Source organism: Numida meleagris, chromosome 7 (assembly GCF_002078875.1).
Source record: "Numida meleagris isolate 19003 breed g44 Domestic line chromosome 7, NumMel1.0, whole genome shotgun sequence".
NCBI classification, from domain to species: Eukaryota; Metazoa; Chordata; class Aves; order Galliformes; family Numididae; genus Numida; species Numida meleagris.
The window spans coordinates 13,157,434-13,183,364 of record NC_034415.1 but is presented as its reverse complement, the minus strand read 5'-3'; the positions used below and the strand labels follow the sequence as shown (position 1 = coordinate 13,183,364).

General features: G+C 39.9%; 1 long non-coding RNA gene across 1 annotated transcript; it reads left to right on the top strand.

Annotated features, from left to right (window-relative positions):
• LOC110402868 lies at window positions 1,666-25,030 on the top strand. The gene is made up of 7 exons (XR_002441370.1): window positions 1,666-1,777; window positions 2,572-2,724; window positions 9,999-10,110; window positions 12,417-12,554; window positions 23,700-24,024; window positions 24,282-24,410; window positions 24,539-25,030. It is a non-coding gene; the product is annotated as an uncharacterized LOC110402868 (long non-coding RNA).

The following is a 25,931-nucleotide window of genomic DNA, read 5'->3' as shown; positions in this document are numbered from 1 at the left end:
CGTCAGGTGAAACCAGAAGATTAGTTGCATTAATTTTTGAATGCTTGCATAGAGTGTGTGTAAATTGATCTCACCTTGCTGAGGTCCTGTTTGCAGCCCAGCCAGAAATCAGTGGCAGGGGAGCCATGCTAGCTGTGCATGCAGCTTGTAAAGCACTGTATATGAGTAAGCAGGAGGCAGGGAAGAGGAGGAACCACTCACAGATTTGTAGTTTGATGGGGCTGGGTGCTGATTTGCTTTAGGCTGCTCATTGGATTGATCACCCAAAGCAATGTTGTATCTTCCGCAATACTCCCTTTACTCTTGGTTCAGCTCATCGCCTATACACACAGCACAGAGCTTTAGGGTGATCTCTTGTGTGTTCCAAAAAGACAGCCCTTACCCAGCCCTGTACAATGGCCAGCACTCCCTGTAAACAACAGGGCTGCAGAAAGGCCGTGCTCACATGCTGGTGGGGTAAATATTCAACAGAGCATGGAGTGGTGCAGCTGCTCATCTAGACACCCTGGCATCAGAGCTGCAGTGGCTGTGGCACTGCATGGCTCTGCCCTGCTCCACCCCACGGGTCCTGGCCCTCTCCTGCCGTGCTGCCTGCCACAGGGACGTGGTCTCAAATGCCTGTGACTCCTCCCTGTTGCCGGTCTGTTTGAGGTTCGTTTGCTGGGCCTACGTATTTTTTTTTGTTTGTTGTACCAAAGCAATGCGGTCACAAAGGAATTTCTACTGTCCAGTTGCAACATGTTGATGTTCTTACCATATTAAAATTGCCCTTCTATTCCTCCCTTACCCTGCTCAGGATATGGAAAGGGATTTGTTCACCAATTTAATATTTACTCATTGCTCCAGGGGTGTGAGGATCCTGTTTGCAGCCATATGCTGCAGTGGAGGTGTCTCAAGTCATAGCTTTTGTTCAAGAACTCTTGCTTTTCGCACAGGGCAGCTATCCACCCCATATCTACATGTGGTGCTATGCTCGCTGGCGGGCATGTGGCTGAGGGAGCACCCCCTGCACCCAGCTCCCCACCTCTGTGCGCTCCTTGGGCACCACAGAGGTTCCTCAGATATGTGTTTTGCTCTGTTATCTCTTTGCAAATACTATGCCTGGTGGATATTACAGTGCTACCTAAAATGTTGCTTACTTACATTATTCTGAAAAAATGCTGGTAATAATCACCTAGCAGCAGGCAGCCGTTTCCTCTGTGTTCAGAGGAATCAATTGCCCGCCGCTGCGCTGCTCTCCTCCACCTCTCAGGAACTGCCTTAGGTTCATTGCAGTGCTCTCTGTGCTACTGTGAATAAATGTAATGCTCTGATCACATCTCTCATTTGTGCATTGATTTTGAACTAATGATGTGTTTGTGTGTGCGTACCTGGAGAAAAAAAATGTTCTGTGCTAGAATGCCTCCTCCATTTTGGACTGTGTAGCTCAGGGCTGTCATCGCGGTGCTACATGGAACGCTGCTGCTGGGCTCCGGTTTTTATGAAGTCCTTGGAAAGATTTAATTAAAAATACCTTCTAGATTTCATCTTCTTTAGGAATGGCCTTTTATAGGTTCTACCCATGGGGTACTGTTTATCCAATTTAAGGCATTTAAACACAGAATGTTATTCTACTGTATTTATTCTTTGGAAATCTGTACTTTTTTTCTCCCTCCCTCCCCCAGGCATTTTGCTGTTATGTGGAGCAGATGCAGGCCATATCCTGCTAATCTGCACAGCTATGAGAGATGGGGTTGGAGCGATCTTAACTCTTCGGCACTTTCCCAAAGGCCTACAGGTAACTTAGGCTCCCCATGTATGAACATTTTAGGTATTTCTTATGGTTCTACTGCAATTCTTCCATACGTAACACTGCCATTTATCTTATTCTGTGTTTAACAATGTACATTTCTCTCCTTGGAGACTTTCTTCACCTCTTTCACTGTACTTCTCTGTGCAAGCTATTCATTCAACATCTATTGTGTGTTTGCAGGGTTTGCTTTTGTATTTAATATTGCTGTGTTCTCAGGTGTTGACACAAGTACAGCATGAAAACACATCTCTTGCACTGTCATTGCACTAGCATCAAGATTCCCACATTTCTGAGTGTGAAAGTTACAGCTGATAATTCAGTCAAGCCGTGAAATTACCTGTCTGTGTCCAAAGAACCCACAAGTCTACTACCCTCAAAGCCCCTTTGGCAGACTTGTTTACCCACAGCTCATTTCTCCACACATCTCTGTGAGTTTGCAGCCTCCTCAGCTTCAGTAAATCTCATTGCAATCACAACTGGCTTTTCTTACTGAAAATTGAGCAACAGCAAATATCTTACCTGATCAATTCTTTTCACCCACAAGGTATGACTGGCTCTTTTCCTCAGATCCCAGTCAATTCCTCCTCCCCTTGACTTGGTTCTACTTTGAGTCTTATAGTTAAAATTCTGAAATTTATGCATCCAGACTCTTGGGTCATATCTTGCCCTATTCAAAGTGGTCAGGCTTGCACCTCTCCTATGCAGGATGCCTCCAAAGTCAGAAGCATTTTCTTTGAATGAAATTCTATCTTTTTTTTTTTTTTTTCTCCATATTTTAGACCTCGCTCAGGCATCTGCTGTTCTGCTTGATCTGTACCAGTCTGTTTCCATCTCTGCCGGACTCTTCCCACTGTTGCCAAGCATGGGGCACCTTTGCAGAGGCCAGGAGAGGAGTGAGCTCGGCTCACCAGGGGTGCAAGTAAGGAGCGGAGGTGAGCTATGGCCCCACTGAAACAGAACATGATGCGGCTCCCTGGCAGCCGTGTCCCCTCTGCGGTCAAACAACTAGAGCGATTCCTGAGATTTAGTTTTGAACTCATGTGATTTTGAGTTATATTGAAGAAAACCATGCAATAGCTTTTAATAATTACAGTATAATTTCTTCCTGTTAGTTTTCATTTTCCAGTATGGTGCAAGTTTTATGTTGTTATTCATTTTATGTACTCTTCATCATATTTGTCAGTAAATCTCCAGCAGATAGAAAGCAGTGGGGTGTGTTCGCAGTACTACAGCTACTAGGGCTTGGCAAAATAGCAGTGTAAAAATCATTTGCATTAGAGCTAATAAAGACAGCTGGAATGGACCCCAAAATATGTTCAATAAACCAATAAGACTGACTGCTGATTATACTCCTACTTCAGTAAAAGTAACTGGTTTTCATTCAATGTTTACAGTACTGTAATTGTGCAGTGCAGTATTTTACCCGCAATTTAAATCTAATATAACGGTCAATGCCTGCCTTTAAATGCTGGCAGTTTGCTAACAATTTCCAGGCTCATGCCTCTTGCATTTTATTTCCTCCCTATAAGGGCAGGGTAAATTTCTCACCATGTAGTTTACCGTAACTCCCGGTAAATGTTGACTCTTTTATTGTGACCATTATAGCCATTGCTTTACGGATTAAAGGTGTTTATTTTGTTGTCTTGTTTTGTTGCCCTCTCTTCCCCCACTTCTTGTGTTCCAGATTTTCCAGAAATCTTCTGGAGTTGTTGGGAGATTGTACTTAGGAAAAGGAATTACATGAATTAATCAGCTGATAGAATTATTTAAAAATCTGGATGCTGAAATGATGCAGTAGATTCCCTCTCCATTTTCCCCTAGAAAGTTTGGCTTCTCTGCTCCATGGAAATGATTTATTTAAAATAGAAATGTCTGACCTTGAGACAATAATATCCTGCCAAACCTGCATGTCTTCAAAATGTGTGCTCACTCTGAAACATGCATATATTGGCATTGCATAAAAGAATGTGCCTGTTTCTCTTTTTGCTTTACGTATGCCAGCAGTTTTTATAAAAAGCTTAACTGATAGACATTCTTAATGGTATTGATAAATAAATAACATCTCATTCCTGCAATACTTGACAATAGAAGGATTCTGCCTGGGATTATTACAGATAAAATTAACAAGCAGGATTTGCCTGTACCCTGTGCCATACATGAAAAAACAAATCGGTCCATACCAAGTTCATTCAGCCATATTTTACATCTTCTAGAACTGGAATTGTGTAGCCTACAAAACAATTTATATTTTATCTGTACCATCTAATTAATTAAATGGCCCCGGAGTACCAGACTCACAAATCTCGTTAATAGCTGAATACTGAAATAAAGGCTGTTCACCCCTACTAGAATAATATTTGCATATCTCCACCTGCGATGGGTAATAAGTACCTGCCACAAATCAGAATTATGAATTTTGTACGCCTAACAAAACCGCAGGGGAAATTATACCTCAGACATTCCATAATAATTGCAGCTAAGCTGTTTAGTGCCATCCACTTATTCTGCCTGAAGTGTTTAAAGCAGCAACAGTTGTAAATGAATTCAGGCACACATTCAAGAGAAAATGTTTTAAAAAGTTTTTCTGTCTTGCCATATGTAATTATCTTTATAGAAATGTTCAGTTACAAGTTATAACATGCTCACATTTAAAATTGCAAATTAAAAAGTTCTTCTGATTAAAGTATGTTTTGTAAGAGTGCTTTTTTAAGCTTACTATGATAACATAGAAAGCTGCTAAGGCCACGTTTATCACATTGGTCTCCCAGAATCAGTGATCTGGTGTATGAACAACCACAGCAAGGAGTCTGCTTTTGCAGTGCTTCTTTCCCCAGTAATGTTCGGTTCCTAGGGGAGAGTTAACTGCTAAAGGCTTGGACAGAAATATGCTGCGATGCAGATAGTCTTTCGTAGGCCAGGGAATTGGGATGTTAAAGCAGGCAGCACAAGCTGCCTCTGGCTTGTTTATTTTCATGACAGGAAAGGAAACTGCATGTGGAGCAGAGCTGGGGAGGAAGAGCTGCGAGATGCTTGTGGTTCAAGCTGCTGGCTGCAATTGTGGATGGATAATCATACAGAAGCTAACATTTAAACAGTGATTTGTTCAGTGGGGCCTCAAAGCTCATGCTAAGTACAAGTTCAGCTCCGTCATCCTTGTAAGGACAGCTCTAGGGACTGGACCTATCCTTTCAAGAAGCTTGTGGACAACGGTTTTAGATCTATGGTTTAACTCTTAGTTGCCCTATGTGGAGGCATGAGTTGGACTTGATTATCCTTGTGCGTCCCCTGCAACTCCACATATTCTGTGATTCTGTTATTTCTTTTGGGATTTTAGGGTGCTCCACACATGTGGTATGAACCCATCCTCTCTCTGTGCGTGTTTGTGTATCCACCACTTCGGACAATATGCATTCGTTTCTGGTTTATCGTGAGAAGGTTAGAGGCTTCTTTGGCAGAATTCAGAAGATAGCGAGGGGAGCAAAAAAGAATAAGTGTGGAGCAAAAAAGAATAAGTGTGGTTGTAGGCCATGCTGGTTGTATTACTGAACCTGTCACCTCAGTCCTTGGTCCCAATAAGACTGCATACGGAAGGTGGCAGTGGGGTTTGCTGCTGTGTCAGAAGGTGCAAATTCAGACACTGGAAGCCTTCAAGACCAGCGCATGGTGGTGCAGCTGTGAGGCAGGCAGACTTCTCTGAAGCTGTGAGGGCTTGGGCAGCAGACTTCAAGAAAATGAAATTTCATGTACTGTCATCGAACAAAAGAGGGGGAAACTTTATCTGTGGTGACTAGGAGAGGCTTGTTCATGTGGATGAGCCATAGTCTGTATGTTCACCAGCCAGGACTGCTGGTGGAGGAGCCAGGGGTGAGCAGGGCTTCTGAGGCCGTGGCAGTGCATGATTTGTGTTTCACCTTGGTTTCCAAATGGAAGATAGGGAAATATGGGACAGTGCCTGCCCCTGTGGGATCTCCTGTCCCAGTCTGTGTCCCTGCAGGAGCTGGCTGGGGCCAGGCCTTCACAGGCCACGTTGTCTTTGTTAGTACATCTGGGGCAGTTTGATGGGAAGCTGGCAGAAGTCCTGCTGCCTCTTGTGATTTGAGTGCGTGAATTGTCATACTACAGATGTTAGAGGAAGCAACGTACCAACAAACATAACGTGTCTTTGCCCTGGTTCTCACCGAACATTTTGTTGATTATAAATAGCTAGGTTTCAAGCCTTTGCAACAGATGAGAACAGAACCTGAGCTGTAGCCTAAACCAGACACACAAAAAAATGTTATTTGTGATCACTGGAGTAATCTCAGGTTTTAAAGGTTACCGTCAGGACTTTGGCAAATTGATTGTACAGACAACCAAACTCAGCTAAGGGCCAGGTTTAAGCCATTTGTAACATTGACCGCTATTCTCCTGCATGACAAGGCTGTAGCCACGCTTGCTGCCCCCCCAGAGCATGAGCAGGAGAGGTTAGAAAAGAACTGCTGCTGGGAGGTGGGGGTCAGTGCTGAGTGCCGCTGGGGATGCACAGCTCCCCAGGCAGGAGGGCCTCTGAAATCCTGGCTGTGGTTCCTGTGCACATCCACATTTGTATGCCGTGAGCATAGCAGTCGTTTTGCCAGTGTTCTAGCAAAGGATTAAAAAATAATTAGGATTTATATATGTTCAAAAGGAAGGGGCACGGTGCAGTGAGTCACAAGGAGGTGATTAAGTCAGGATGTCTGACTCTTCCTAGACTGACAGCGGTTAGTCTGAGTGTTTAGAAAAATAGCTGATAGCTTGTACCATGGTGGGTAGTGTAGCTTAAGACTGTATTTTATGTTTTAGAGGACTAACAGACAAAGTCCCTATGGATTTTTTTTTTCATATTACATAAAATGGCTATAGAAGTTGAACCATAATCTCTCCCTAACTTACACATTAGCCCAGGGCAATAAAGATGTTTTTATTGGAGGCAGATTTCATGAAAAGTTGTACGGTTTTTATCTTCAAATATTGTACTGTGCTGAAGGCATTTAAGTATCCTGCTGGGACACTCTGTCCTGGAGAACCATTACTCTCAGAAGGACAGCGAGGTCATTGGAAAAGCTGCCCGATCTGCAGCATCTTCCCCTTTCCCCTCCACTCCTCTCCCACTCTTCGCCTTTGTTGCAGAGACAAAGCCACAGTTTCAGGCTGCCACCTACAGAGGCTGAAATCTTTGCTCTGATGAATCCAACAACCCAGCCCAGCTGAAAGGGAGGCCTTGCTCTTCCTGCTTGCCTCCTCAGGCCTTGCCACATCCTCCTTGTTTGCAGGCAGTGCTAGGAACCTGCCTTTCTTGAGAGGTTACAGCCCTCTGACCTTGTGCCGATCCCGAGATAGCCAGACTGGTTCCCTGCCTGAAGCTGCCACTTCTGTCTTGGCTGGGAACAATTAAAATGCTTGTCCTAACTCCTATACCATCTTATCTTGATTTTTCACAACATCCTTTTCTCTAATCTTGACAATCACAGCAGTGCTATCCATCCGGAGTGCTGCAGCAACCACCCTCTCCCTAGCATCTCATGCCAACCATGCTGCCTCTGTGGATTCATCCTTCCGTTGCTACATCCCTTGATATTGCTGATAGTGTACTCTGTTTGATGTTAGCCCGTTCTACTTTTCACCCACCGCTCAGTATCAGCCTACAACTGTCTCTTGGCATCTGCTGTCATTACTCAACTCTTAGATTTTTCTATCAATCACCTCACGCCTTCCCCTCTGATTCTTTCCCTTTTTCTCATTGTGGTTGGCAGCGGTGCCTCATAAATATCCATAAGCCTGACTGCTAGCTGTGATTCAGCACTGCATGTTTGTCTCCATGGCTTGTACACTTGGAAGAGCATTTGCAGTTCAGGGGTCCTCTGTGCCCCAGTGGAGGTCCCTGCTTCCCTGCAGGGATGCTCCCTCTCCGTTTCTGTGTCTCACTTTTCTGTTTGGTTCTTGTAAAAGCTCAAATGTATGCAAAAGGAGAGAGAGCATCCTTTCTTAAGCCAAAGGCTTTGGGAAGTGGCTAATGGCAACAGAAAATAGATTGAAAAAGAACTATTTGTATGGTTTTCACCACAGAGGCTGCCCTTCTTGCACTGCTGTGTAAATGCTGCAGTGTATGGCATTAGCAACAGTGTTATATGAGTTTATTGCCTTTCCAGCTGTATCTGTATCAGTTTGCTGTTGTCTAGAAGGCAGATGAAAAGCTGGTGTTAGTGGTTTCTTTCTATAAACTATTATGCAGAGGATAATCTCTGATTGATGAGGTCATGCCCTGCTACCTTGCAAAGAAACACGTATTTCTCCTAGATTTAAACCTAAGGCTGCACTTGACAATCAGTAGTTTCTCACTGATTATGACTGGCAGGGATTTTTATTATGCTTATTTTTTTGTTTGTTTTCTTTCCTTCATTTATCTAAATCTACCAAATATTTCTGTTTAATCTTTCAATCTATACAAAGTACGGATTTCATCTTATACTATGCTTCAGAGTCTATGATAAAAAGAAAATTTTCCCTTTACCTTGCAATTTCCATTCATATTGTAATTTTTTTTGTTCAAGCTTAAGCAGTCCACGTTTCATTAAAAAAAACCCCACTCTATTCATACTTCTTTCATCCCTATAAGATGGTAAAAGCAATGTTGCTTTGATGAAATTTGGCAGGTAAGAGAATCGAGTTGAATCATCTCAAACCCCTGGAGTTTTGGGCCTCCAGCTATTATAGTAGAGCAGCTATGAGTATTCAAAAATTGGTCCTTTGTTTGCACTGAATTTCCAAGCCATCTGTAGCGCACAAAAGCCACAGCTCTCTTTATAGTTCAGAATGAATATTTAAAAGTTCAGTTTTAGATTTTATTTGTAGCACTTCACATCTATCTATCCCATCTGTCTCATGTCTCGGTGCTGTGATATTAAACTGTACTTGGTGAAGTCAGAACTTGGTGTTAGAATTTAAGGTAAATGCTCATTCCTTATAATTTGTAATATAGATTATGCACATGCACAATCAGGGTCTGCACAGAGGACTGCTATCATGGTTTTATTTATTCACGTGCTGTAAATTGTTATTAGAATATTAACAAGCCACTGCAGATAGCAGTTGCCCAGTCTGAACCTTGCTGTAGGCAACTGCAGGGTGGGCTCCATGTGCTGATGCTGGGAGGCCAAGCCCGGGCCATGTGCTGAGTGCCTGCCTCTGCAGGTGGCTGGGTGGCGGGTGCCCCAGGGAGGGGACGCGAGGAGCGTCACAGCGAGCGGGGCCTTGTGCTGCTGGTGTGGAGGTGGGGGAGCTGCTCCTTTCAGACAGAGTGTGCATGCATGCTCGTATAGATGTGCCTGCCTATTTCATGGAAAATTTAGCTAGCAGCAACGGAGCTTCCTTAAATCACAGGAAAATATCTCCTTATGGTAATTTATTCTGTAGATTAGCATCACCTGCTTGAATGATGATAATAATGTGATGGTATAGGAATCTGGGATTAAATGAAGGTTAATCTATGAATATCCTGAACCATGTCTCTAGGTTTAACTGAAGAGCTGTTGCTTGTAAAACCAACAATTTATGTTCTTAAAAACAATATTATATATCTTTTTCTCATCAGTTAAAATTAGAAGGGTAAGAATTATGCAGGTTATTGTATCATTATTATTTAGTGTCATGAAAAACATTCAGTTTACAGTACAAGCAGCTTTGCCCTAATAGTAACATAAAGTACGTTCTTGCAGTTATTTAGATCCTCACAGAGCACTGTGTGCTGGTCTGGTGGGTGGGTGTACATTCAGCCTTACTCACCCTCCAGGAGGCTGAGCTCTTGCTTTCCCAAAGACAAACCTTATTTTAACTAATTTTTGAATTAATTTGTGCAGGTTTCTATCATTTTAAAAAGCAAGCTATGTTGTTGGAAAAGTAATACATTTTGCCAAATTGAGTAAACCACAGATTAAGCAACTGTTTTTTCTACTCGTGCACCTGGGGCTGGCTGCCTTGGCAGTACTTAATTCCAGATTAGGGAAAAAAAGCCATAAAACTTGATCCTCAAGGCTGCTTTCTCATGGAGAGAAGGGGTGTTTGCCTAGAGAGAGTCAGACTTACCTTCTGGATTTGCATTTCCTTTACATCTCCCTTTATGAGCTTTTTTCTTTTTTCTTTTTTTTTGTCTTCCCAGTACTTTAAAATAACGTGTTTCTTGTTTCCACAGACCTCTGTCATCTACTGCTAGCACTCTCTGAAGAATAAACTGCCATGAACGTGACTCGAGTCTATGCTGTGCCCATGCAACCGTTCCCATAGCTTCAAACAAGCAGTCCTATGTAAGTGCAAAAATTTGATTCCAAATTTTGTTTTTATTATTTTTATTCATTATTTGAGTAATTTTTGTGTGTTACCACTTGATGATAGACTGAAGAACACAGGCAAGTAAAATCCTATAATGTGCCTGTAGTACTTCTTACTGACACTGGTTCAGCTCACTTGGCTACAGCAGTATCACATGGATGAGAAGAGAATGCGTAGTATGTGTAAGTCTTGAGTAGGGCTTGGAAGGAGGCCATCCTAGGGGTGGGGATGGAAATGTCTTCATAAATACATTTCTCGATGGTAAAATACTTCTTGTAAATGGGCATCTGTTCTATAAAAACTCCACCTCACTGTACTTTCATATGGAGACTGGGATTAAACTTTGAGATTCGGATTGTAAAATGCAAGCTAGAAAGTATTTGGAGGTAGGTGGAAAAAGGGAGTAACTCAGCTGTTAGTTTCTTTTGGAAATCAGTGGGGCAAATGAAAAGATTCAAGAAGGCAGAGATTGAACGCTCTTCCAGCTGACGATTTGAGTTAGTTTGTTAAAGACAATTTGTAGAGTGTTGTGTTTGTTAACATAGGGCTAGCTGTGGTTAAATGAGTGCCAGAGTACCACATATTTTCAAAACTCTTCAAGTTAGGGAAATAGTTAAAAGAAAGAAAAATATCTCTAATTTCCCCATATTGAAATCTCTAGGTGGAAAACACAAGTGAGTCTCAAACCCAAGTCTTATGAAGAAGACATACACACAAAACCAATGATAACAAAAAGAAAGTCTCTCTGGGGAGCTCTGTACCCTTTAGTTTCCACCTGCCCTTCCTTGCCCTCGTGGAAAGGCGTGAGCTCCCGGCAAGCAGCCAGAGCTTCAGCAGCATCTGGCAGCCTTTGGTCTGACTAATAATCCTCTGAAGTCTCTGGGGGTCTCTGCAGTTTCAGGAAAAAACAATATATATAGATATATTTCATTTACTCTTTTATAAAAGTTTTATTCCTTGGAGATACATGACTTCATCCATTGTAAATCTTTTTCTATAATATTTATAATCTTTTCACTTTGTATATAAAATGCTGCATATTTCTTGTGCTGTGCCCATCTTTACCCTCAGCAGTGAAGCTCCTTCCACACCAGTAGGTCAGAGAGTGGGATCACTGCTCTGTTGGGTTGCAGCCTGCTCATTTGTGCAGCAGTCCAGGGCTGTTCACTTTTGCTTTTGCTCTGCAGTGCATTTAAATATCAAGATGGGTTTGTTTCTAGTCCAAGATTTCTAAAAATGAGATCCTAAAATTAGATGCATTCAAAAATACTGAATGCACAGCATTTTTGACTGGCCTCAAAAAAGCTGTCCAACAGCCTAAACTTCTTAAGAAAATGGTTATTTTTTTAGTCATCTCAAGCACTGATGTAAGGACCTAATTTCAGACTTCCAGCTTTTGGATCTGGACCTGCACTCCTACAGGTACACAGCAGGACACTGAGCTGCAGTCTTTCTAAGCAGAAAGATGATGGAATAGGGCTTTTTCTCATTCAGGTGCATGTATGCTCCCCATCTCCTCCTGCTCACACTGGGAACAAGCAGACAATACCAGTGTTTTGTATCAGGTTCCTGCTGGCTGATGTATAATCCAGCTGCTTCAGTGTAAATCAAAAAAGATTCTGAAGATGTACAGGCTTCAAATGCTGACAGAACAAGCATTTAAAAATGTGACAACTGCAAGTTTCTGAGAAGAACGTCTAATCTGAATGTGTTGTTCAACACTGCCATATAATTTGGCATTGTTGTGGTGCAGAAATGAGTCTTTCTCATGCAGACCAAAGCTAGGGTGCCATGGAAGCCGTGGGAGCTTTCCCTGTGCTGGTGGTAAGAAAGCAGCACTGCAGCAAGCCTTGTGCTTGCTGCCGGAACAAAACTGAAATAAAACCATTTTGGCCATTTTTTACCCAAAGCAACTCAATACCTGACGAGGTTGTTGCTCATTCTGCTGTCTTCAGCACTGCTGTGCCACAACCAGGGCTGTGTGTGGGAGGCAGACCATGCCCTGGCCCCTCAGCAGCCTCTGCGGAGAAGGGGTGAACACCAGCTGAAGTGATCTGTTCCCCTGGAAAAGAAGAGCCAGGAGTGTGGCTCCAGCTGTGTTGCTGGTACAGAGGAAAACTGAGCTCAAATGCTGCTTTTTCCGTTTTTTGTTAGGACAACATGCACTCAACTCATGTCTGTAATTGAACAAAACTGAAAAAGCAAAAAGAGAGCAAAGGCTGGGACAAATCCCCTTGCTCCATATTATTGGTGCATTTATTTATTTTACTTTTCTTTTTAGCTATCAGAATTTGTGGATGGGGAGGACAGGTCAGACGTGACAGCCCCAGCTCTACCACCGCTCGGTGCTACCAACCTGCTGGTTGTTCTGTGCTGGGAAATTTCAAAGGTCTGCTCAACATGAGGCATGTAAATCGAGGTATGTTTGAAGTCCCAGGATTAAGATGCTAACTAAACTAGTATCCTGAGATGCAATCCCCATATTATTATTTTTATTTACACTCAACTTCCCTTTTTTATTGCATGACCGGTGCTTGATGCCCCATAGGTGCAGTTTAAATGAATATTGATATACATTTTGAAAAAGATTAAATTGTAGACAAGGGGGAGTTGTCTGTGGCTACCATTACCAGTGGAAACAAGAATGTGTACCTCAAACTGTGTACGTAGGTTTCATAGACCAGATTATGAAATTGCAGAGAAGCATATTCAAATATTTATTTGTTTTGTAAACCCAGAGATATTTGAATCTGCATATTAGCTGAACTTCCAGGATTCCATTAGGCTGCATGTATGCACTTAAAAGTCCGTAAACTAGTAAGATGTCATTAAAACATTCGTTTACATAGTCACTGTCTACTTTCAACATTACTAATTCAGGTATTTCTGAATTTGCATGCAGCACCTCAGCTACATGACTTTAATGCTGTTCTCTGTTTTGTTCTGCTGTCAGGTATTCAGCTCCAGTAGAAGAATTTCTATATTACAGCTCTGAATACAGTCTGCTTTATATGCTCATGAACTAGGACTTGAAAAAAACCTGTCATATATTCTACATTGGTTAATTTTTCATTTCTCTGGCACCTTGGTGAAAAGTAGTCAACACAGTTAACAATATATGTTGTGCAACAATAAATATTTTATTGGATATATAATCTACACAATTTACAAGTTTGATTTTTCTCTAGGAGTCTGAATAAATCTATAATTTTGAATATTTGGTGAAAACTCATTTTTTACAGTATATTACTCTATAACCACTATGAAACATATGATCGACTTTTTAATAGGAGCTATAGGCATTACTTTCACTTTTTTTTCATAACATTCTGATAAAGCTATTTTATGGAAAGGGTGGGCTCAGCAAGAAATATGGGAGTTTCATCCTGGGAACAGTATATAATTCATATGCTAGTAAATTTTAGTGTATTTCTTACACAAGATAACTTGAAGAAGGTTTTTTTAAAAATATATGTCTCAACACACGTATCTGTATAATCTATATATATGAATTTGATATACAATCGTTCTGTAATATTCTCTATTTTATTCTGTTGGAATTAATACATTTATTTACTTCTGTCTATTTTGTAGCTATTATTCTTGCTTTAAGCCCACTGTAATGATGGAACAAATTTTATTATTTTTTACCCCATTATTTCCACTCTACACTTACAGGTTTGTTTTTATTCATTGTTTCATATATAGGAAAGTATGGCTGGAGATTGTTTTCTTTCTTTATATATTAATAGATTAGGCTTTTACCTAGAAACTGTACTCGATCTGGGAGACAAAAAGATAAATGACTCTGTACTGAGGGTATTGAACTCCTATCGCTATATTGAGATACATTAATTCTTCTTTAATGTATTTATCCTCACCGTGTGCTTGTGAGATAGGGCAGCTAAGTCATACTTATCTCAAAGATGTGGGATTAAGCCACAAAAAACCCTAAGCAACTTGACTAAGGCTGCACAGGATGTTGTAGCAGAATAGTGAATGATCATAGCTCTGAGTAGTGGTGTTAAGCATGGGATCATTCATCTTTTGTTCAATGGCTTCAGCTCTTGCTCAGAAGCAATGCTTTCTTTTTGACTAAGTAAAGTTCCATTTGAAATAAAGCAACAGTTGTGAATACAAGTATCATAGTCTGCAAGGGAACAGGGAAGTTTTAAATACTGTTACTCGTTGTGTAATTTCTCATTGTTTTTTCCCTGATGGTTTTACCATTTTCAAACTATTGACCAAGTCTTTTGATGGTGCATTAGCTCTTGTTAGTACATAAACAAGATTATGAATAGATGAAGTGGCAGCTGATGATTGTGCATGGGTTTCAAACACGTAGAGAGCAAAATATCCTCATGTCTTCCAAAAGATGAGCTAAAAAGATGGGCAGTGCATATCAGAGAAAAGCCCAACAGAGTTGGCAGTATTTGGGCTGTTTTCAGAGTAGAAATGAAAGCTCAGGTGCTCAAACAGTTTGAAATTAGACTGTTGAATGCTTTCAGAAAACTATTTGTGATTAAAGCAGGTGTGTACAAATTCTAATGTTTGCTTCTGTGAGAGAAACTCACTTGTATCTGGTAATGAATGCATTTGTTTCAAAACTGGTGACCTAAATACCAATGCATGTTTGAAAAATTGTATTAGCTCATGGTTTAGAGTTGCCACGTATCACAGGAGCTATCAGTTGTTTCTCCAGATGAAGATGGATGTATTTGCTGTTGACAAAACAGTTGTCTTTATTCTTGTAACAGAGAACTTTAATACTGCTTCTTTTAAATGTCATCCGCCTTCCCAATATCTTTCTTTTCCGGCTTATCTGCTCTCAAAAACTCGGGATGAAGTAACCTTACTGAACACAAACAGTTCTTGAAGTTTCATTAACCTCCTCTTGCCTCTTTGTGTGCGCTTAGTGACTAGGAGATCTTTACAACCACTTTAAAAGTGATTATTGTTCTGACAGTAATCTCTGCGAGGCTTGCTGTCTTGCTGTTGAACTGAATGGGCTGTGCACAGGACATTATCTTGTGTTTTAGCTAGGAACAGTAAGACGGAGATAAAGGAATTCAATCATCTTGCTATGCTAAATAGTACAATTTCTTTGATTTTTAGACCCATGGATCTTCATGTAAAACTACTTCTGTGATTTCTTTTCCCTTTGCTACTGCCTTTTTTGTCTCCCATCTTCCTTTTCCTGTTCTTTCATTCCCTTGTTTAAATATATGGCTGTCAGTGAGCTGCCCCTCGCTTATCATCCATAAGCCCACCTTTCAGAAAGATCTACCTTTTTGCCGTGTCTGAAGTCAGTAGGAGTTAGCCTTGTCATCCTTTATGAGAGCCCCATCATTGACTATAACCCCATGGTTGACTGCTGTGTTATGCAGAACGAGGCAGGCTGCAAGGATGTCAGATGTGGTATCGAGTCTGTGCTTTGACAATTGGAAAAGACACCGAGAATGAGATTTCACAATCCCAGAAGACCTTCGAGTGATCAATGAATTCTGAGTAAGTGAACTAGTAAGTGAACTTCTGCTTGTATAAGGGCAAAATCAAATTAGATCCATCAGCTGTTTCTGTCCTGGATAGCCACTGTCACCTAGAAATTATACAATAAAGAAGTAACTAAATCTGATGCATTAGACAGAGGATCAATGATATGTTAGAATAAATGCAATGTAGCGGTAAATCAACCATCTAAAAATATAAAACATACTGTAAAAATATTGCCAATAAAGAAACATTTTCTATTTACAAAATTTGTGAATAGTAGTACTCAGCAGACTGTTTGGGGAATAAATGCTATTCAAAGTTCACTTAGTAAACTACTAACGTTCCCAGTCTGAGCTTTGATGCACTAATATGATACAGGCTCATCACATTACAAGGCAGCGTTCTGATGTGAAAACGCTTGTCTAGTTATTAATAATTGACAGAGCACATGATGTTATTCACTACAGGAGCCTATTAACTGAGCATTGGCAGCAGAATGCAGTTGCAGGGAATAGCCTATCCTTAAACATAAAGTAAAAGTCATCAACTAACCCATGTAGCTTCCATTCAGCTCCTGAGGCAGTGTCTCCCCCTGCATAGCGAGAGCAGATTGTTGCACTTGGCCTGGAGAACACCTTCTCAAAGTCTCAAGCCAGATCTTGAGGGACCTCCACTGTACCAATTTGTTAGAGGGGGGAACTGTTGTAGTTAGAATTCCAGTGAAGCCCCTGACAATAACTACCATTTATTAACTTGTGTTGAGATATTCCAGAGAATACCCATCAAGGACCAAAGCCACTTGTGCTTATCTGTACATCAATGTTCACCAGTGTACTGCTTGCTTCTCTGTCTACCTGATGTACCAATGACAGGGGTCACAAAAGAGTCAGCTGAGTAGGGTTTGCTAATGGCTATGGTTTGAGAAAGCTGAAGTCCTGATTCACCACTCAGATCTGAATTATCAGCTTCACCCTCATCCTAAGATATTATGTAGAGATGCAAGAACAAGGCAATTCTTTTTTTTTCTAAGAAAAGAAATTATATTCACAACTTAAAGCTTTTTGGCCCTTAATTGGTTCACAATCAATCTGCAATTGTTCTTGGATCTTCGGGGACAAGAAAGTCTAAAATATCCTGGTTTATCATTAAAATTAGCAGATTTATAGAGCTAGTATTTTGTAATCAGTATAGCCTGTTCTCCCAAGTGGCAGGCAATATTGATGACATGTCTGCAAAGGGGGGTTAGACATACAGAACTGCTGTATTGTAGCATCAGTATTGATATCGGTGAAATGGAGCATTTTGTGGTAGTAGGGACCTTGGCAAAGTATGTGTTCTTTTTGTTTTCTTTGTGTGTGTGTTCCTCCTTCAGCTTAATCTTATTTAAAAACTATTAACTTCATGTCAGCTAACTGGCAAGACGAAATTTTTTCTAATAAAACAAGAGACTTGTAGACAGTACTGAGTTGCAGCATCTATGGCATCTCATTATGGTGTGGCAAAAGGTCCCTTGATGCTATAGTATATTCAGACCAAACATGTTCTTCTTCAGTTCTGTTCTTAATTAGCAACAGAAAGATGAACAATTTTGCTGTCATTGCAACACAATAGCATGGCAATGCCCAGTGAGCCTTGCCTTAAATCCTGTAGCACTAAATGTTCAAGCAAACAAATGCCCCCACTCCCACCTTTTATTTTGATTTATTAACTTGAGATGAATGATTTGGCTGTCGAAGTCTGTCAGTGCCATGCAATGAAAATAAAATCAGTGGCAATGCCCTATGTGTGAAGCCACTCAGGGTATGTAGCCTTAGACATTAGCACAGGAGCTCTCATCCTAGCCTTCTCCCCACCCCCATTCATTAGCTTTCTAAATCCTCCTGTCTTTGTGGAATCACTGCAGCAAGTTGAAAATGATATATATAATGAAAAACCCTGTCTGCCTAGTGCAGAGCGGTGGAGAAAAAGCCTGTGCTTGGCAGTCACTGCTGTGCTGATTCCAGCAACGATTAGTACAGACTTTGTTAGGAAAGCTCACCAAGAGAAGAATATTAAGGCACAAAAGGGAACCTCGTTGTTTCCAGAGATTTTGTGTTTGCCTGCCCGGTTTTGTTTTCTCTTTCAGTGCCGTGACCAAAGGCACTCAAAGTGGGAAAGAAACACAGATGTTTTTGATGTTTTGTCATAGTTTGGGGCTATTTTCAATATTATGATACAAATACACCGTTATCTTTTCAGTATGGGTACCTGAAGAGCAGAAAACTGCACAGGTTCTGTTTCAAATGCAGGCAGAAGCAGCAGCACAGTGTTCTGTTTTAATGCAGTTCAACGTGGAAAATGATGCGTGCTGAAAAATACCAAAGGATAAATATTTCTCAGATTTTGTGAACTATGTGCACACAACAGTAATTTAAAGAAATGTTTTATAGTCTTCTGCATAATACACATAATCTGATTTTTCAGAAGGACTGGATTTCAAAGCACCAAGTCAATGAGAATGTGAGCGTTCGGCATCTCTGTATGCCAAGCTATAATTGTACTTGATAAACCAGTGTAAGGGACCTAGATGATTAAAAATCTTGTGTACAATGGAGGGCTCAAGCAGATTCTGGCTCACTGTGTGAAACAAAATCTGTACAAGAGATCTATACAACAGGGGCTATTTTCTTGGTATGAATGTAAATTTATTTTAGTTCAGATACAGCATAAACTAAGAGGCCAGTAATACAGCTTTAGATTTTGAAGCTCTGTGGTCATTTGGTTTCAATGAATCTGTATATACAAGATGAGGTTTGGTCACGTCAGGTTTAATACATTTGGATTCACTCATACGCCATTAGACTGTTCCTTCAGGTTTCTGGGCCCAATTTCTGAAGATCTTTTGAGTCACTGGACAGAGACAGATGCTATTCTTGGCTACTGGATGTTATAATCAGATTGTGTTGTTGAAGATGCTTTTTAATTGAATTCATATTTGTCCCATATATGGCATGCAATAAAATTGTTGTTTTTACCCTGGTATATCTAGTAGTACAAATGAGATACAAGCTTGCTTAATGCCCAACATGCTGGAAACTTGTATTATAAAAAAAACTCCTTGACCCAAAGTGTTATGTAGTTTCACCTGATGTGGTGTGAGAAAGTCAGGAGGAAGGATAATGGAAAGCATGGAGAAATGAAATGAATTGCCCAAGTTCTGGCAGTTGGTTTCCAGCTTGTAATCCAGTCTCTGAGCACTGAATCACACTGCATACTGAAGGCCAATTTGTGAAGGAACGAGCTCCTGCTGGGAATCAGCAGGCCAGTACATGCCTATTGACTTCTCTGCCAAATCTTCCTTGTCTTGGCTTTGTGGTGCGCTTTACCACTCAGCACAGTGTCCAAAAATGTTCACAGCCCATCTCAGAGGTAGCAACAATCTAGGAAAAAGCTGAAACAGACCCATTTTTTCATGTGTTCTGAATGCGTATATGCAAGCTTGTTGGGAAGGCAGAATATTGGAAACAATTACAGCTGTGTTTGATTAATGTCTTTCTCAAAATCCATTTGGAGTAAAACAGCCTCAGGTATTAAAATGATAGGTATGTGCCAATCGAAATTATCTTTAGGATATAAGAACCCTGCACAAAATGTGCCATCTCAAAGTGCCTACTGCTTCTCCAATGTATGTTTGACTTCTGTAATCTCAGCATTGGACTTCCTGGACCCAACAGCATTGTGCTTTTGTTAGGGTTTGTTGTCAGATATTGCTGAAGAGTGGATTGTTTCTCCTTTTGAATTGAGCAAATATGGAGATATTTTTGCTTTCAAGTTTTATGTCTTTTAAGATCTCGTGATGTTTACTTGAGATTCTTTTGAAAAGATTAATTCTTGTCAGGGTTGTAAATGTCAGAATCCACTATCTGTGCTGTCTGCTGTCCTCCCAATGTGATTACTTCATTATGTATATTAGATACTGTAATTTTTTGCTTTGAGTACAAACCTCAAAAATGTTTATGCTGAATGCTCTCAAATTCTGACTCCTACATTCTGAAGACTGGAGGATGTGCTGCTCTGTTGTCTTTTCCTTTTCTCCCCCTGACAATTAAATTACAAATATCCAGAGAGGAACAAACGACAGCCAAATGAAAAGGCCAGACTGTGTGGTGTCCCATCCTCCAGCCCTGAGCCTCTTGTTCAGCCAAAACTCTTTTGCTTTCCCCTTTGATTCACACAAATCTACCTTCAGAATCCTTCAAACATTGCAGTGCATTAAACACTACAGCAGATGGTGCTTTTTGACGATGCCTTTCTACATGAAGCAACATTTTGTAGTGTATGCTGCATTATCAAAAAATCAAACATGTAATTATGCAAATATGTATGCCTTTATAATAATCAAGTTTTATTGTAAATGGTTGATGCACATCAATTTGATCCTGTAGTGCTGCTTTAAGTGCAGTTTAAGTGGCTTTTCAGTGTACCCAGAGGCAACACAAATGCATCTCTGGAATATTAATAAAATCCTGAATCTTTGAGACACCAACTGGTACAGCATTGCTTATACTGATTGAAACTAAATGCTAATCCTTTCCTTTATTTAAAAAAATCCCCTTTGTTATTTAAAACACTGATATTAGTGCAATATGAAGGGCCATTTTGTTTTAAATTGTATTGTAATGTAGGTGTTAAAATAATGCCTAATCATTCTATATTCAGATTCCACAATGTAAATTTGATGAGATACGAATCCAATCACTGTAAAGCCACGAATGCAGGGGTGTATTTTAATATGTCCAGTTTTTCTAATTCTGTAAATTTATTAAGGAAATATCTGTTTTCAGGTTTCGGTGCTGAATGCTAGGGCTTCCAAGTAACTGATTGCTGAATGCTCACTGGAGATGATTTTGCTTGTGAAATTCAATAAGCTAAATACTCATGAAAAAAAAATCAGCAAGGATTTTGACATCTATAATGAAGTGTAAACTTTATTACTGCTCTGATCCTGGCTTTTATCCGTTGGTTAACTTCATTGGTCTAATGACAGACATCTCTCTGAATGCACACATACACATTCTGCTGCGGTTCGAGTAAGCAGATGGGCTGTGGCTACAGATTAACCAAGACTGTAAATTACGTTTTGCCTTCTTGTTCCGCCTGTTCTGAAAGGCAGGACACAAAAGAAGGAGATTGCATTGCTAGTGGGAGAAGGCTGTAGCTACACAATATCCTTCTTACGAGTTGCAATAGGCTGGATGGTTATTTTTGGGTTGCTATAAATAGCATGGCTCTGCTAACCTGAGCCCAGGTTCAGAAGGTACAGGATGTGTGCGCCTTGTTCCTTGTGATTCCCAGGCTTCCCTCAGAGCTAATTTCCTGCAGACTTGGTGGAGCTCTATAAGGAGAGCTTTTGCTCTGTAAACATTACTGCTTTGATTTGGGATCTCTGTTTTTAATTTACCTTCTTTACCGAATCTCTTTCCCTACTGATGTTTCCTCTGGCTCTACTCTTTGTCCATTCCCTTCCTCCTTTCACCTCTATTTTTTATCTTTCTCTAGTGTTTGTGCTTCACTGTCTCTGTTTTTCCCCCTTGCACATTTCCCTCATCTGTCAGTCTTCTGCTCACTGGGTTTTTTTTCTGGGTCTTTCTCTCAGTTTCCCTTTGGCTTCCCAGTCCTTCCACACCAGCTTATTTCCAAGTTCCTCTTTTGGTTTCTACATTTCCCTTCCAGGGTTTCTCTGCCCAATTTCTGTGTTTATCTTTTTAATTTTATTTAATTTAAAATATTGCAGGAAAAGCTGCTCTTGCGAAATTTCAACCAGATTGCTTTTAGACCAGCTGCTGTCCTGGCATTTCCAGTGCTGAGACAAACCTGAGCCCAGAGGATAGGAGGTCCTTAAAGGATCAAAAACCAGCTTCAGAATGCTACCCGAAATGTTGGCAAGTGGAACACGGATATAAAGCCACAGCCGACAGCATATGAAACCTTCCCACAGTTCTGACATGATCGGTTATTTTTAAGGGTGTGAGTGATTATTTCCTCCTCCCATGAAAGAAGGGATTTCTTTATCCTTATTTAGCATCCTTATGACACTAAAGAAGGGGAGAGACATCATGTGTCTTCAAAAGGCACAAAGGCCCCTGAAATTTGCAGTACATTTTTGCATATTTTCTTAATACTCATCTCATAAATCCTAATTTTTGAAAAGCTGTTGTGAGAAAATTCTGGGTCAATAAACTGTCTTCTCACACTGAGAGAGCAGCTGGCTTAGAGGAATCAGAAAGGCTGAAAAACAGCTCAGAGATTTTCTGAAGTGAAAAAAGCTCTCTGGGAACTTCAAATTAACAGCAGCATTTTCATAAAATTTCAAAAAATGAAGCATATAAAGAAACTGATCTGTTAAAGCAAATGTGATTACCTTCAAGTGTTGCAACTTTATTCTCATGTATGCAAACCAGAAAGTAAAATTCATCAGCAATAACAATGAAACTTGCTGATTTGCCATTTTTATCATCTGTGAACACTGTGAACCTTGTTTATTTTTTGCACAAGATGTTGATTCATTTTCTTAAATGAAATTTATGGTAAAGCTACTTGATTTTTAAAAGCACGTCTTTTAACCAAATAGTATATCTTGAAGTATAAATCCTGTACGTCTGTAGCATTGAACTACAGAAGCTGCCTGAGTAAACTTATTTGATTATTTATAGAAGAAAACATCCAGATTATTGAAGCTCAGTGGGCAAATGGTTTTCATCAGTTCCATAAATCTGTTTTTATATGAAAAATCTATAAGTACTATTACCTTTTGATTGCATTTAATATTCAGGAACCAAACAATACCCTGCTCAGCTTCTGATTTTATTTCAGTTGTATGGCATTTCAAGCTTAATTTAAACCCAATATTAGCAAAGTCTACATCTAATGCCTTGATTTCAATTGCAAAGTGATTTAGACCTATGTATATACTTTAAAGAGCTTTTTTTTCCTTAAAGGTTCTACATCAGGGAGTGCTTCAGATATGCTTTGTGTAAGCCTTATTTTCAGCAAATCCTTAATTAGAAGTCCATAATACTTTAATGCAATTTGGCGCAATTAAAGAAAGAAATAGAAATCAAAATACATCTTCATAAATGGAAGTTTTAAATATATTACTAAAGATCTGTAGACTTGGAAGAAAAAGTATTTTTTGAAAAAAAAATGAAAAATATTTTTAATACCTGTGGTTTGATATATGTATATATAACATGTATATACACACACACAAACACAAAATATTAAGTGATATACAATATTCTGTCATTAAAGAAAATGTTGAAATTTGAGGTCAATTAATACAGTATTTCATAAAATATTTGAATTGCCAGGCTCCATTGGTCACAAAACAGTGAATAAACCATGAAGTAAATAAAGCTCAGTAATTGCCTGGTGTTTTGTTCCATACATGAAAACATCTGATTACTGATGGGACTGGCAATTTGATGCAAAATCACATGCAAGCAAAGAAGCTTGGTTGAGGCTCAAGGGATTTTAGTTTTAGCTTGTGGATATATATGGTGTATAGGCTCTCTCTGTCTCTCTCTTTTTTTTCTTTTTTTTTTTCCAAATCTGCTTCCAGGCTTTATCCTCTATTCTTCCTACTCCAGTGGTCCATGCTAGACTGCAGTCAGTTATGAGTAGCATGTTTTAGAAATAATTTAAGCAAGGTTTTAATGTAGCTAGGCCTTGCAGAGCCCAGACCCTGAAGAATAATCCCTCCCTGCTTGGCACAATGTAAAACCATTTCTTACATTTATGGTGAGGGCATCTGGGAAAAAGAATGGTAGAGGAAGACACTAAAAAAATAGATTCTAGTGAACACTACCAACTCTCACACATTACCATTTTCCTCCTCATCTTTTTCCACAGATTAATTGAAGACAAATATAGACTTTTTCCATGGAGAAATTAAAATGCGGGAATTCATCGCTTTGTACTGATTACTTTCATTTTATATACGTTTTTTTTACAGATGCACTATGACAACAACTTTATGTCATTGAAGTGCTGTCTACAAAAACAGCAATAAAATTGTTCTGTTCTCTTGCAGTTTTCCAACAAATTCTTCTGCCACAGAACTGCAGGTTAAGTCCCGTGCTGCACCATCATCCAACCTGTTGCAAGTCTGGAGCTGGTTGTGGTTCACGTCCCAGGTGTGGAAGCCATCCTTGCAAGGCAGTGCCAGGCTCAGTGTGCCCGTCTCTCTAAGCCTGGGGGATCAGCCTGGCTCAGCTGCTGGCAGTGTGAGCAGAAGGACTTTTCCTTCTCCTGTGTACCCTATTATATGAAGTAGTTTCTCTGGAGAAATGAATTGAAACTAGATTTCCTCAAGCCCATGTCCCAGAACGGTCAGCTGCCTGGTGGCCTGTATATTGGTGAGTGATGAAATCAGGCATGGTTGTTTCAATCACAAATGGATGGCTTTGCAGTAGTAATTCTGCTCTCTCCCACTTTTGGTTTAAAATTGGAAAATAATGAATTTTCTTCTAAATACTGCTCTGAAACAAGTACTGACACCTCTCTTATGAAGAAGCATCCCCGTTTTGAGACTAGTCCTACATTTCAAGTCTTGGGTCTGGATTTTTCTCTGACCCTAAAATTCTGACGAACTATCTAAATGTCTTTTTTGCAGTGGTCTTAAAAAACAGCAAGAACGACAACAAAAAGCAACAACGTAGGCTGAATTTCAAGAGAATTTTCACTGCTACTTTGCTGAGAAAGAACTGTCTTATGTAGGAAGTGGTCCTACAACATTTTTTTGGTAAACTATCACTTTGCCTCTTCATGAATTGGTAGCAGAGTTTTTTTTACCCCCCCCCCCCCCCCCCCCCCCCCCAAAAAAATAAGACCTGTGTGGATGAGCTGATTTTCTTTGCTCTTCTCTTTCAGCACGTTCTCTCAAACAACTGTGGACTCAATTGGCCAATTTCGATCAAGATTTACGCTGCAGTATTGCTCAGGAGCCATTTGGTAGCTTGTGCTTGGGTTGTTGCATTGTAATGGCAGATGTCTAATGTACTTTAAAGAGGACCAAAAAACATATCTACCTTGGGGTGGCTAAGTTAGCCAGAACTGACAATCAAATGTTAAATAATTAAATTGTTTTAGCTATTAATTGTAAGTGAATGTTGTTTTTAATTGCACTTTAATAATGCCATGCCCTTTATAGCCAAAATTAATGTTTTCTGTCTCTCTGTTTTTGAAGTACATGTCAGTTTAATTAAACTATTAATGGTAGACAGATTTTTAAGCACTTTATATTCTTCATTAAATTGTATCTGTTCAACAAGCATAAACAGGAAAATAGACTCAGTTAGAAGCAGATTCACGTTCTGCCTGATAAATCATTCATCATCAGATAAGATGATGAGGCATGCTTGTTTTTCTGTAGGCTCACAATGATAAACAAATCCACTTTTAAATTATAATATTTATTGAGTTCGTAGCAAAATAAACAAGACTGTTCTTTTTTAATATTAACAACAAGCCTGAAAGCTGTTGTTTGTGTTTATGGCTGGTCAGTGAATAGAAAGCAACATCTTGATGGTCCGAGGGTCAGTGTTAGTTCATTTTGCTTGAGGTGCTTGTTAGTAGAATGTTGTTCCGGTCTAAGATACAGTTTTTGCAAGCCCATTCAACTGCGGTAATGATGAATATTTCTATTATTCCTGCAGCGTAACCTAATTGCACCTGAAAAGAATTAAAATGTCTTTTCTATCTGGCAGAAATGATAAATTTATAAAGCAAATGCTGAAAAAGTTGCAATCCTTGTAGGCTTCCAATACAGTAAGTGTGATGAAAACAGCTTTTTGAGGATTATAGAAGAGTGAAATTATGGCAAGGTCATTTCTTCTCTGGTGGTAAAGCCTACAAATCATAATGGACTGTTAATGGGCTAACAGGCAGAAATTTGGAAACAGTGCAGCAACTGCTCATGATACATTCCTGCGCATATTACACAGGCAGACAAAGATGTAACTGGTTATAATAGAGACAACAACGTCCTTCCTTTGTGTGGCAGATCAATCAATAGCCAGGCATGTGATCTTGTTCACTATTATGTTAGTAATGAAACCTTCTTGTGATGTGACAACTGTGGAATAACATTTGGTCACAAAGCTGGTGTTAACAAGCACAACTGGCACTCTGGTAATTAGACTGATTTCTGGTCTACTTTCACAGATTGTCGATAAATGCAGTAAACAACAGGCTGCTTTCTTTCAGAACAAGTTATATGAAGTCGTCATCCATTTGGCGGTGTGTACTGTACTCTCCATCATTT